This window comes from Orcinus orca, chromosome 15 (genome assembly GCF_937001465.1).
Source record: "Orcinus orca chromosome 15, mOrcOrc1.1, whole genome shotgun sequence".
Classification (NCBI taxonomy): Eukaryota; Metazoa; Chordata; class Mammalia; order Artiodactyla; family Delphinidae; genus Orcinus; species Orcinus orca.
In genome coordinates this window covers 63,169,677-63,180,576 of record NC_064573.1, presented here as the reverse complement: position 1 = coordinate 63,180,576, position 10,900 = coordinate 63,169,677, and positions in this window count along the sequence as shown.

Genomic DNA, 10,900 nt, shown 5'->3' with positions numbered 1-10,900 from the left:
GCACACACCTGGTGGCCGCTGCTCACCCCTAATCACCTGAACCCTGGACCCAATTCCCCACTCCCAGCCCATCCTGAACCCCAACCCTAATTTGGGTCTCTTGGAGCCTTGCCCTGACCATGACCCTGACCCTGACCCTGACTAGCACCCAGATGCCGTGACTGCTGGACTCGGGAAGGTGTCCTCCACTGTTGGGGTGGGCCTGCTGCCCTCCCGTCCTCTTCAGGCTCTGCCACAACCTGCCTGCAGGCGAAATGTCCAGGAGCCCGTGGAGGTGGCCTGGCTGGTGCCCTCCACCCCCTCCTATGTCTGTCATCATGACATTGGATAGGAAAGAACAGTGTCACCCCAGAGCAGTGCCGCGGGAAGAACTATGGACCCTGTAGTTTCTTGTTCACAGTGGAAATTGCTTTTTGTACTGATATCAAAAGTAATATGTCTGTTGTTTTAATAATTCAGAACATGAACAGTCAGTCCTAACCCATCACCTAGAAATCAGTAGCATCTGGTGCATATATTAGGGGGTCCTTGTGGGTTCTGTCCCAGCCCCCATCCCCACTTCAGTCTTCATTTCTTCTTCTTTTTTTTTTTGAGCTTGCTGGAGACCAGCCCCGCAGGAGGAACGCAGCCACTGCGAGCTACTGAGGTTGGGCCCCTTCCCACTTTAGAGCAGGACAAAGCCCCCATCACGGGTGGTTATTTCCAGGGAAAACCAGAGTGACGTCTCAGGCTCACTGCTGGGTAGTCCTGCTGGCTGCACCCCAAGTCCACCCATCCTAAACGTTAACACACTGTTGACGAATGGGGTTCATCCCAGTGTTACAAAGATGATGGGATGATAGAAAACCTCCTCATAATCCAGCTGTATCTCCGCCACAGGAAAGAAACCCATACAGTCATTTCTGGGACGTGCTGAGGTGTGGCTTAATTCTGCATCCAGCCCTGATTTTTCAAAGACCTAGCAAACTAGGCCTACAAAGATAGTTCATTAACAGGATAAAAATCCGTTGTGGCCAAGAGTCAGCATTTCGCCCGACAGTAAAATACTAGCTCTGTTCCCCCTTAAGTCAAGATGGAGACCTGAGCCCATGGATAATCAGCCAAGTTTGTTCCACCTGCCGTCCCTGGTCAAGGTGGGTTTAAGACATACATGTCCTCCAGGTGGCATGGAGCCTAAATAAGGTGTTTGCCCAAGTTGTTTTCCAGGAGCCTGGAGTCAGCTGCGTCTAGTTCGAGCTGATATGGTTAAGCCTGGATGGGACCACCCACCCTCCACCGCGCCTGCGCCTGACCTTTCCCCCATCACCTTTCCCCAAGCCTCGGACTGCCCTGCTCCTTCAACCCACAAGTGCCCCAGCCCCTGGCCTTCGGGGAGGCAGCTCTGCAGCTAGTGCTCTTCATGGAGCTGCAAACCTTGGCGGCTCAGCATTTTCCTTGCTGCATGTCGGGCAAGACGAGCCTGGTCGGGGAACTAACTTAGCGGCCAGTCAGGAGGTAAGTCCGGATGACTTTTTGCCTGTGGCTCGTCCAAGGCTGGTACTGAGAGGCTGTGGACGGGTCTGGGCAGCGGCCTGGTCCGTCTGTTCCAGGACCGTCCTCGGATTTCCCTGGAGAGGTGCTGAAAACTTCCTCTCTTAGTTCTGTTTTGCAGCAAAGTGACAGTTTGGGGGTTTGGGTTTGGAAGACACTTTTGGGTGAGTAACCTCATTACAGAATCGCACATGTGTCTAGATTGCCTGGTAATCCATCCAGGTTGGAGGCCCACTTGGCGGGATGCTGACAGAGGACACAAGGTTTGCGGTTGCTGAGGTACCGCAGGCCAGGGTTAGAGGCTGGGGCTCTGGGTTTTGGTCTTGTTTGTTCTGGTTTGTTTTGTCTATGATTGTCTTAATTGTTAAGAGTTGGCTACTGGGGATTGAATAAGGACCCATAGGGAGATTTTGCTGCTGTGACCACCTGGAAACAATCCCCTTCAAAATGGGAAGTGTTAATTCAATTCCCCCTTGCAGCCCTCAGGCTGCATTCTCCAAAATTGGGTGGTTTTTCAGGTGTAAATCCATAAGAAAAAGATGGTAACACTGTGTGGCCACCATTTCCTTTAGACTCTGGAGCAAAATGGTCTGAAAATGGATCCTTAAGTTAGAATACAAATTTGCGACTTGATTTATTTTGTAAACAGGAAGAAAAATGGGATGAAATCGCTTCTGTACAGTCTTTGATGTTACTGTATCAGAATAAGCCTGTGCCGGGCTTCCCTGGGGGCGCAGTGATTGAGAGTCCGCCTGCCGATGCAGGGGACACAGGTTCGTGCCCCGGTCTGGGAAGATCCCACATGATGCGGAGCGGCTGGGCCCGTGAGCCATGGCCACTGAGCCTGCGCGTCCGGAGCCTGTGCTCTGCAACGGGAGAGGCCACAACAGTGAGAGGCCCGCGTACCGCAAAAAAAAAAACAAAAACAGAATAAGCCTGTGCCAAGATGTCAAGTTGTGACTCAGCGGGAAAGGAGGCCAAGGAACCCCTCTTGCTTGATTCTGATGAGGAGGAGGACTTGCTGCTGCTCTTTACCTACCACCGCCTGAGCCTCAGGCTCCCCCCTCCCTACCCTTCGGGTCTGGGGATTGAGAAATAGGAATGGTCTCGGTCTCCCCATCTCCTACCCTCCAGGGCACTCGACTTGGCCAGGGAGCTGCCTAAACTCAGGCCAGGAAGCATTGGTTAAGGGGAGTCCCCGCTGGGGGTGTGAAAGCTGAGAGTGGACAGCGATGGGATGGGAGGGATCCGGGTCCACGCCCCTCCTTCAACTTCAGCTTTTTTTTTTTAATTAATTAGTTTTATTTTTTCAGCTGTGCCACGCAGCATGTGGGATCTTAGTTCCCCGATCAGGATGGAACCTGCACCCTCTGCTTTGGAAGCCTGGAGTCTTAACCACTGGACTGCCAGGGAAGTCCAACTTCTTATTTATTTAATTGGAAGAACAATATGCCAACTTAGAGAGATGACCAAAGAGAACAGAAAATCTTTCATCGATCCTTGCAACCTGCAACCGGACCTGGGCAGATGCTTGAAATTCATTAACTACCCTCCTCACCTCAGAAAACCTTCGAGAGATGCTGGGTGGAGCCTGGGAGGAGGCAGATCAGCTTCACGAAGGAACCCCTGGTGCCCTGTGCAGCCTGCAGCGAGCGTGGCTTTGCCAACAGCAGATCCTAATTGGGATGTGAGTGCTGGGGATGGGTGAAACTCAAACATTATGGAGATCGCATTCTTGCAGGATTGTGAAGAAGGGGCCAAGACAAGGAAGCCTTACTAAAGCAGAGGAGGTAAGACAGAAATCAAATGAGGAGGCTTCAGAATTTCTAGGCAGTGTCTGTAAAGCCTCCAGGCAATACAGATGCAGACCCTGAGGCCCCAAAGAATTCAAAGGTGGTCAGTGTGATTCTCATTGGCCAGAGCGGCCCCTGACATACAGAAGAAACTTCGAAAAGTCGGGGGGCTTTGGGAACACCTACCTTTCAACTTGTTAAGTTGCCTTCAAAGCTCTTAATGGCAGAGACCAGGTTCAGGAGAAAAGGGAACAATGAAGAATGAATCGGGCCACTCTGCTGGCAGCTGACTGAACCCAGGGAAGAGCCGGACCAAACCGAGGAGGTAAGCGGCCTAAGCTTCCACTTGAAGGGGACACCTGATAGCAGGATCCTGCCAATGTGCATATTGCAAAGAGCAGGAACACGTCCTAAAAGAGAGTCCTGCCCTAAATCAGCCTTTTTTTTTTTTTTTAAGGCTGTGTTGGGTCTTCGTTGCTGCGCGGGGGGCTTTTCTCTAGTTGCGGCCAACGGGGGCTACTCTTCGTTGCGGTGCACGGGCTTCTCATTGCAGTGGCTTCTCTTGTTGCGGAGCATGGGCTCTAGGCACGCGGGCTCAGTAGTTGCAGCACATGGGCCCTGGAGCACTGTCTCAGTAGTTGTGGCGCACGGACTCAGTTGCTCCATGGCATGTGGGATCTTCCCCGACCAGGGATAGAACCCGTGTTCTCTGCATTGGCAGGCAGATTCTTAACCACTGTGCCACCAGGGAAGCCCCTAAATCAGACTCTTGAAGAAGGTAAATAGGTGGCGCATCAGCTGCCTGAGCTAAGCATGACGGTGACCATGAATGACGGGGCCCTGGGGAACCCTTTAAATCCCACTGAGTCCATCACTACGTCCCACACAGAGCCCTGGTGACCATGACGGTTGGAAATCAACTTGACTTTGTGATGGACGTGGGGGCCACTTACTCAGTTTTAAATACCCAGTTTTCTAAACTTTCTCCTGAGACTATTAGTAACTGGGGTGTCAGGAGAAACCTTCAAAAAGCCTTTTCTCCAACTGCTAGACTCTCAGATGGAGCATACCTTTCTGTACGAGATTTACAAACTAAATACCAGGGTTATCTTTACACCTGGATGAATGGACATTGAAGCATCACAAGAGCAGGCTCTCAGCCCCCAAAGAGAACAGCCTGCAGCCACTGGGAAAGATATCCTGCAGGAGGTGAGTTTGGAGGTGTGGGGTGTGTGTGGGCAGGAGGCTGCACCTCTACGGGTTAGGCTCTGTCCCGGAGCAAAAATTCCAAACTTAAAGCCCTTCTTATGAAAGGAGCCGGCAAAGTGTGGAATTCAACCCCTGCCTTCCTGGAATATGACTTAATACACCCCTGCTGGTCACCTTATAAGACTCCACCTTTACCAGTCCAGAAACCAGGCACAAGTGGATATCAGTTTGTACACCACTTCAGAGCAATGAATCAAATTGTAGGAGATACTCATCTCTAGATCCTAACACTGCTCACTACTTTGTGCAGAGATTTGTTGGTTTACCCTATTGGATTTGAAGGACTTTTTGTTTTTTTGCATAACCTGGGTTTTGAATCCCGAGTTGTCTGCTTTCAAATACAAGATACAAGAGTTAAACACAAGTACTGCTGGACAGCACTTCCTCCGGGATTTAACAATCTCCCCTCAAGATTGGGAGAAATCCTGACCACAGGTTTGAGGGACCCTCACCTAATGAGGGAGCCCCCAGAATGTGGATGATACTCTGATGGCCAGTCCAACAAAGGACGCCCGAAACCAGAATACAGCTTTGATGGAATTTCTTGGTTGAAGGGGGCGGTAAGGTGTCCAAGAAAAAAAGCACAGAGTTGTCAGTCCTCTGTTAGACACTCAGGTTTTGAACTCACAAGGACAGAAGCTGCTCCTTGATGGAGGGAAGCTCTCGCCAGGGTTGCTGTTCCCACCAAGAAACAACCACGGGGGCTCCTGGTGATGACCGGGTTAGGTCCCACTTAGATCCCCAACTTCTATGTTGTAGCAAAACCCCTTTAGGAAGTTCTTTTTTGTTTGTTGTTTTTGTTTTTTTGGATTTTTTTGGCTGCACCAAGTGGCTTTCAGGATCTTAGTTCCCTGACCAGGTATGGAACCCGGGCCCCCAGCAGTGAAAGCGCCGAGTCCTAACCACTGGACCGCCGGGGAATTCCCTAGGAAGTTCTTAAAGGGGGAGACCATGACCCTTTAGACTGAAGTCTTGGAAGGATAACCATCCTGAAGACCAGCTCCATCCTTCCTGGACTGGACCTTGGGTGGTTGTCCTCATGACCCCTTCCTCGGTGATGTTGAAGGGACACAGACATCTCTGGGCTGGCAAATGACTCCCTAGCCATCTTAAGTTGGTTTCCAAAAAGAAGTTGTTTAGGGCTTCCCTGGTGGCACAGTGGTTAAGAATATGCCTGCCAATGCAGGGGACAGGGGTTCGAGCCCTGGTCCGGGAATATCCCACATGCCGCGGAGCAACTAAGCCCATGCACCACAACTACTGAGCCTGTGCTCTAGAGCCCGCGAGCCACAACTACTGAGCCTGTGTGCGATAACTACTTAACCCCGTGAGCCTAGAGCCCATGCTCTGCAGCAGGAGAAGCCACCACAATGAGAAGCCTGTACACCGCAATGAAGGGTAGCCCCTGCTCGCCACAACTAGAGAAAGCCCGTGCAGCAACGAAGACCCAAGCAGCCAAAAATTAAATAAATAAATTTATTTTTAAAAAAATGCTGTGAGCAAGAAATGAAGGTGTAGGGATTGATGCAGAGCTGACTTTGGTAAAGTGAAACTCTTTAGAAGGCAATTTTTTTTAATTGAAGTATCGTTGGTTTACAATGTTGTGTTAATTTCTGCTGTACAGCAAAGTAACTCAGTTATACACATATATATTCTTTTTTATATTCTTTTCCATTATGGTTTATCCCGGGAGTTTGGATATAGTTCCCTGTGCTATATAGTAGGACCTTGTTATTTATCCATCCTATATGTAATAGTTTGCATCTGCTCATCACAAGCTCCCAGTCTATCCCTCTCCCAACCCCCTCCCCCTTGGCAACCACAAGTCTGTTCTCTATGTCTGAGTCTTTTTCTGTTTTGTAGATTGGTTCATTTGTGCCATATTTTAGATTCTACATATAAGTGATATTATATGGTATTTGTCTTTCTGATTTCACTTAGTATGATAATCTCTGGTTGCATCCACGTTGCTGCAGATGGCATTATTTCATTCTTTTTTATGGCTGAATCATATTCCATTGTATAAATATACCACATCCTCTTTATCCATTCATCTGTTGATGGACATTTAGGTTGTTTCTGTGTCTTGGCTATTGTGAATAGTGCTGCAATGAACATTGGGGTGCATGTATCTTTTCAAATTATGATTTTCTCCAGATATATGCCCAGGAGTGGGATTACTGGATCATATGGTAAATATATTTTTAGTTTTTTGAGGCACTTCCATACTGTTTTCCATAGTGGCTGCACCAACTTACATTCCCACCAACAGTGTAGGAAGGTTCCCTTTTCTCCACACCCTCTCCAGCATTTGTTATTTATAGACTTTTTAATGATGGCCATTCTGACCGATGTGAGGTGGTACCTCAGTGTAGTTGTGATTTGCATTTCTCTAATAATTAGCGATGTTGAGCATCTTTTCATGCGCCTATTGGCCATCTGGATGTATTCTTTGGAGACATGTCTATTTAGGTCTTCTGCCCATTTTTCTATTGGGTTGCTTTGTTTTTTTGTTATTGAGCTGCATGAGCTGTTTGTATATTTTGGAAATTAAGCCCTAGTCGGTTGCACCATTTGCAAATATTTTCTACCATTCTGTAGGTTGTCTTTTCATTTTGTTTATGGTTTCCTTTGCTGTGCAAAAGCTTGTAAGTTTGATTAGGTCCTATTTGTTTATTTTTGCTTCTATTTCTATTGCCTTGGGAGACTGACTTAAGAAAACACTGGTATGATTCGTGTCAGAGAATGTTTTGCCTATGTTCTCTTCTAGGACTTTGATGGTGTCACATCTTATGTTTAAGTCTTTAAGCCATATTGAGTTTATTTTTGTACATGGTGTAAGGGAGTGTTCTAACTTTGTTGATTTACATGTGGCTGTCCAACTTTCCCAGCACAACTTTCTGAAGAGACTTTTTCCCATTTTATATTCTTGCCTCCTTTGTCAAAGTTTAATTGACCATAGGTGTGTGGGTATATTTCTGGGCTCTCTATTCTGTTCCATTGATCTGTATGTCTGTTTTTGTACCAATACCACACTTTTGATTACTGTAACTTTGTAGTATTGTCTGACATCTGGGAGGGTTATACCTCCTGCAGCTTTTTTTTTTTTCCCCCTTAGGATTGCTTTGGCAATTCTGGGCCTTTTATGGTTCCATATAAATTTTTGGATTATTTGTTCTAGTTTTGTGAAAAATATCATGGGTAATTTGATAGGGATCGTGTTAAATCTGTAGTTTGCTTTGGGTAGTATTGCCATTTTAACAATATTAATTATTCCAATCCAAGAGCATGCAGTATCTTTCCATTTCTTTGAATCCTCTTTAATTTCCTTTATTAATGTTTTATAGTTCTCAGTGTATAAGTCTTTCACCTCCTTGGTCAGGTTTATTCCTAGGTTTTTTTTTTTTTTTTGGTGCGATTTTAAAAGGTATTTTTCTTTTTTTACATTCCTTTTCTGATATTTCATTGTTAGTATAAAGAAATATTACTACTTTGTTGAATTCACTTATCAGTTCTAGTAGTTTTTGTGTGGAGTTCTTAGGGTTTTCTATATATAGTATCATGTCATCTGCATACAGTGACAGTTTTAACTCTTCCAGAAGGCAATTTAAATATCTTGCTAGTTGCCAGAATGACTGTTCTTTTCTCTTGTGATGCTTTCTTTGTTTCTAACCTCCCAGGCTTGGAAAGACAATTTAATGATTCGGATTTCTCAAACTTTGGCAAAAACAGGTCATCTCTCTAGCTGTTGAATTTGTCATCCAAAAATTCTTTCTGTATTTGATCATGCTGACCCCTTGACTGTGACTGTCACTCATTTTTCAACCATCCCTAACTTCCTTGACTTCAGAGATAACATATCAGATTAGGCTCATCACCTGTCCCATCTTTCCTTGACGAAGCTGAAATTCGGTTCTCTCCCTGTGTCCTCAGATAAAAATAAATAGCCCTGGTGTGTGTAGCCCCCGTCAAGGTCATACTTGATTAGGATATTGTAGAAATGGTTCTTATTTCCCCAGCTTAAGTCCCTTCCATATTTAATTCCTAAGTGTTTCAGCCAAACAAATAAAGATCCAGATGCTCCAACATGTAAAAAGGTAAGACACTGATCCCTGCCTGAGTGTCCTAGATAAAACCCATATGTGTGTGTGTATATATGTGTGTGTGTGTGTGTGTGTGTAGATATATATCCGTGTGTATATATATATGTGTGTGTGTGTGTGTGTGTAATTTTTTTCTTTGGTCGTGCTGTGCAGCTTGTGGGGTCTTAGTTGAGCCACCAAGGATTGAACCCATGCTCATAGCAGTGAAAGCGTGGAGTCCTAATCACTGGATCACCAGGAATTCCCTAAAATCTCTATAAGTAAGAGCCTAAATTTTTTAAATTAATTAATTAATTATTTTTAATTTTTGGCTGTGTTGGGTCTTCTTTGCTGCACACGGGCTTTCTCTAGTTGTGGCGAGCGGGGACTACTCTTCGTTGCGGTGTGCGGGCTTCTCCTTGCGGTAGATTCTCTTGTTGCGGAGCATGGGCTCTAGGTACATGGGCTCAGTAGTTGTGGCTTGCAGGCTCTAGAGTGCAGGCTCAGTGGTGGCACACGGGCTTAGTTGCTCTGTAGCATGTAGGATCGTCCTGGACCAAGGATTGAACCTGTGTCCCCTGCACCAGCAGGTGGATTCTTAACTACTGCGCCACCAAGGAAGTCCCAGTAAGAGCCTAAATTTTAACAATATATCTGACATTCTGTGTGCCCCCTTAGGGTGCACTTTGTGGTTATTTTTTTCTTTGGCCACAGCACGGGTCATGCAGGATCTTAGTTCCCTGACCAGGGGTCAGACCCACACCCCCTGCAGCAGAAGCACTGAGTCTTCACCACTGGATGCCAGGGAATTCCCCTGTCTGGTTTTAATGACCAATTTTGGGTCTATGAATGCCTTAACAGTTGGCCTGAGGGTGATATGTTTACCGGGATCAAATGTTAACTTGAAACCAGACAAGAGAATATTCTCAAATGAGTGCTTAACAGTGTCATTCCTCAAGCCCCTGTTAGGTCTACACCCCTTATCAGCAGGAAGTGGCCAGAGTGGCCATTGTCCATCTTCCTCAAGGTTGAGAAACAACCAAAAATGGGCAGTGGGCTGAACCTGTGTATAGTCAGTCAAATCTATTCCACTTGCCATCACTCATCAAGGCCATTTTAAGACTGTGTGCCCTCCAGGTGGCCTGGAGCCTAAACATTAAGGTGTTTGCCCAAGTTGTTTTCAAGGACCTTGGAGTCAGCAGTGTCTAGTTTGAGCTGAGATGGTTATGACTGGATAAGACCAGCCACCCTCCAAGGGGGCCTGCATGAATGTCTGCTCGGCAACTTTCTTTTTTTTATGACATTTCTTTCTTTCTTTAAAAAAAGGTTTCTTTTTAATGCATTTTACTTCTATGCTAACACGTTATATACTTGGTGAGGTACAATCTTTAGTTCTTTTTTCTTAAATTTATTTATTTTATTTTATTTATTTTTGGCTGCTTTTGGTCTTTGTTGCTACATGCAGGCTTTCTCTAGTTGCGGCGAGCGGGGGCCACTCTTCGTTGTGCTGTGCATGCTTCTCATTGTGGTGGCTTCTCATGTTGCAGAGGATGGGCTCTAGGTGCACAGGCTTCAGCAGTTGTGGCACGCAGGCTCTAGAGCACAGGGTCAGCAGTTGTGGCGAGTGGGCTTAGCTGCTCCATGGCATGTGGGATCTTCCTGGACCAGGGATCGAACCTGTGTCCCCTGCATTGGCAGGTGGATTCCCAACCACTGTGCCACCAGGGAAGTCCTCAGTGACTTTTTGAACATGCAGAGGCCTGTAGCTTAGTTACACCTGCACAAAACAACAGTCATAAGACCTTTTTCCAATCACCTTTCCCCACCACTCAGACTGCCCTGCTGCTTTACTCTTCATCCCATAAGTACCCCAGCTCCTTGCCTTTGAGGAGACAGATCTGAGGCTAGTTCTCCTCGCTTGGCTACAGACCTGGGCGTCTCAGCATTTTGGTTTGCTGTGCATCAAGCAACCAGATGCTGTATCAGTGAGGAATACAATTGTGGGGAAGGACAAATGTGAGAAAAGCAGCTAAAGTCCATAACAAGAACTCAGGAAGTTGAATGTCAATGGCTGAAATGGCTGCTCAAATTCCATTCAAGGCCTAGGATCCTTTTATTTTCCATTCCACTATGTGGGTCTCTGTCCTCAATTATCTCATGGTTGCAAAATGGCTACCACACCTCCAGGCATTGCATCCAAGTTCCAGGAAGAAGAGAGGAGGAGGA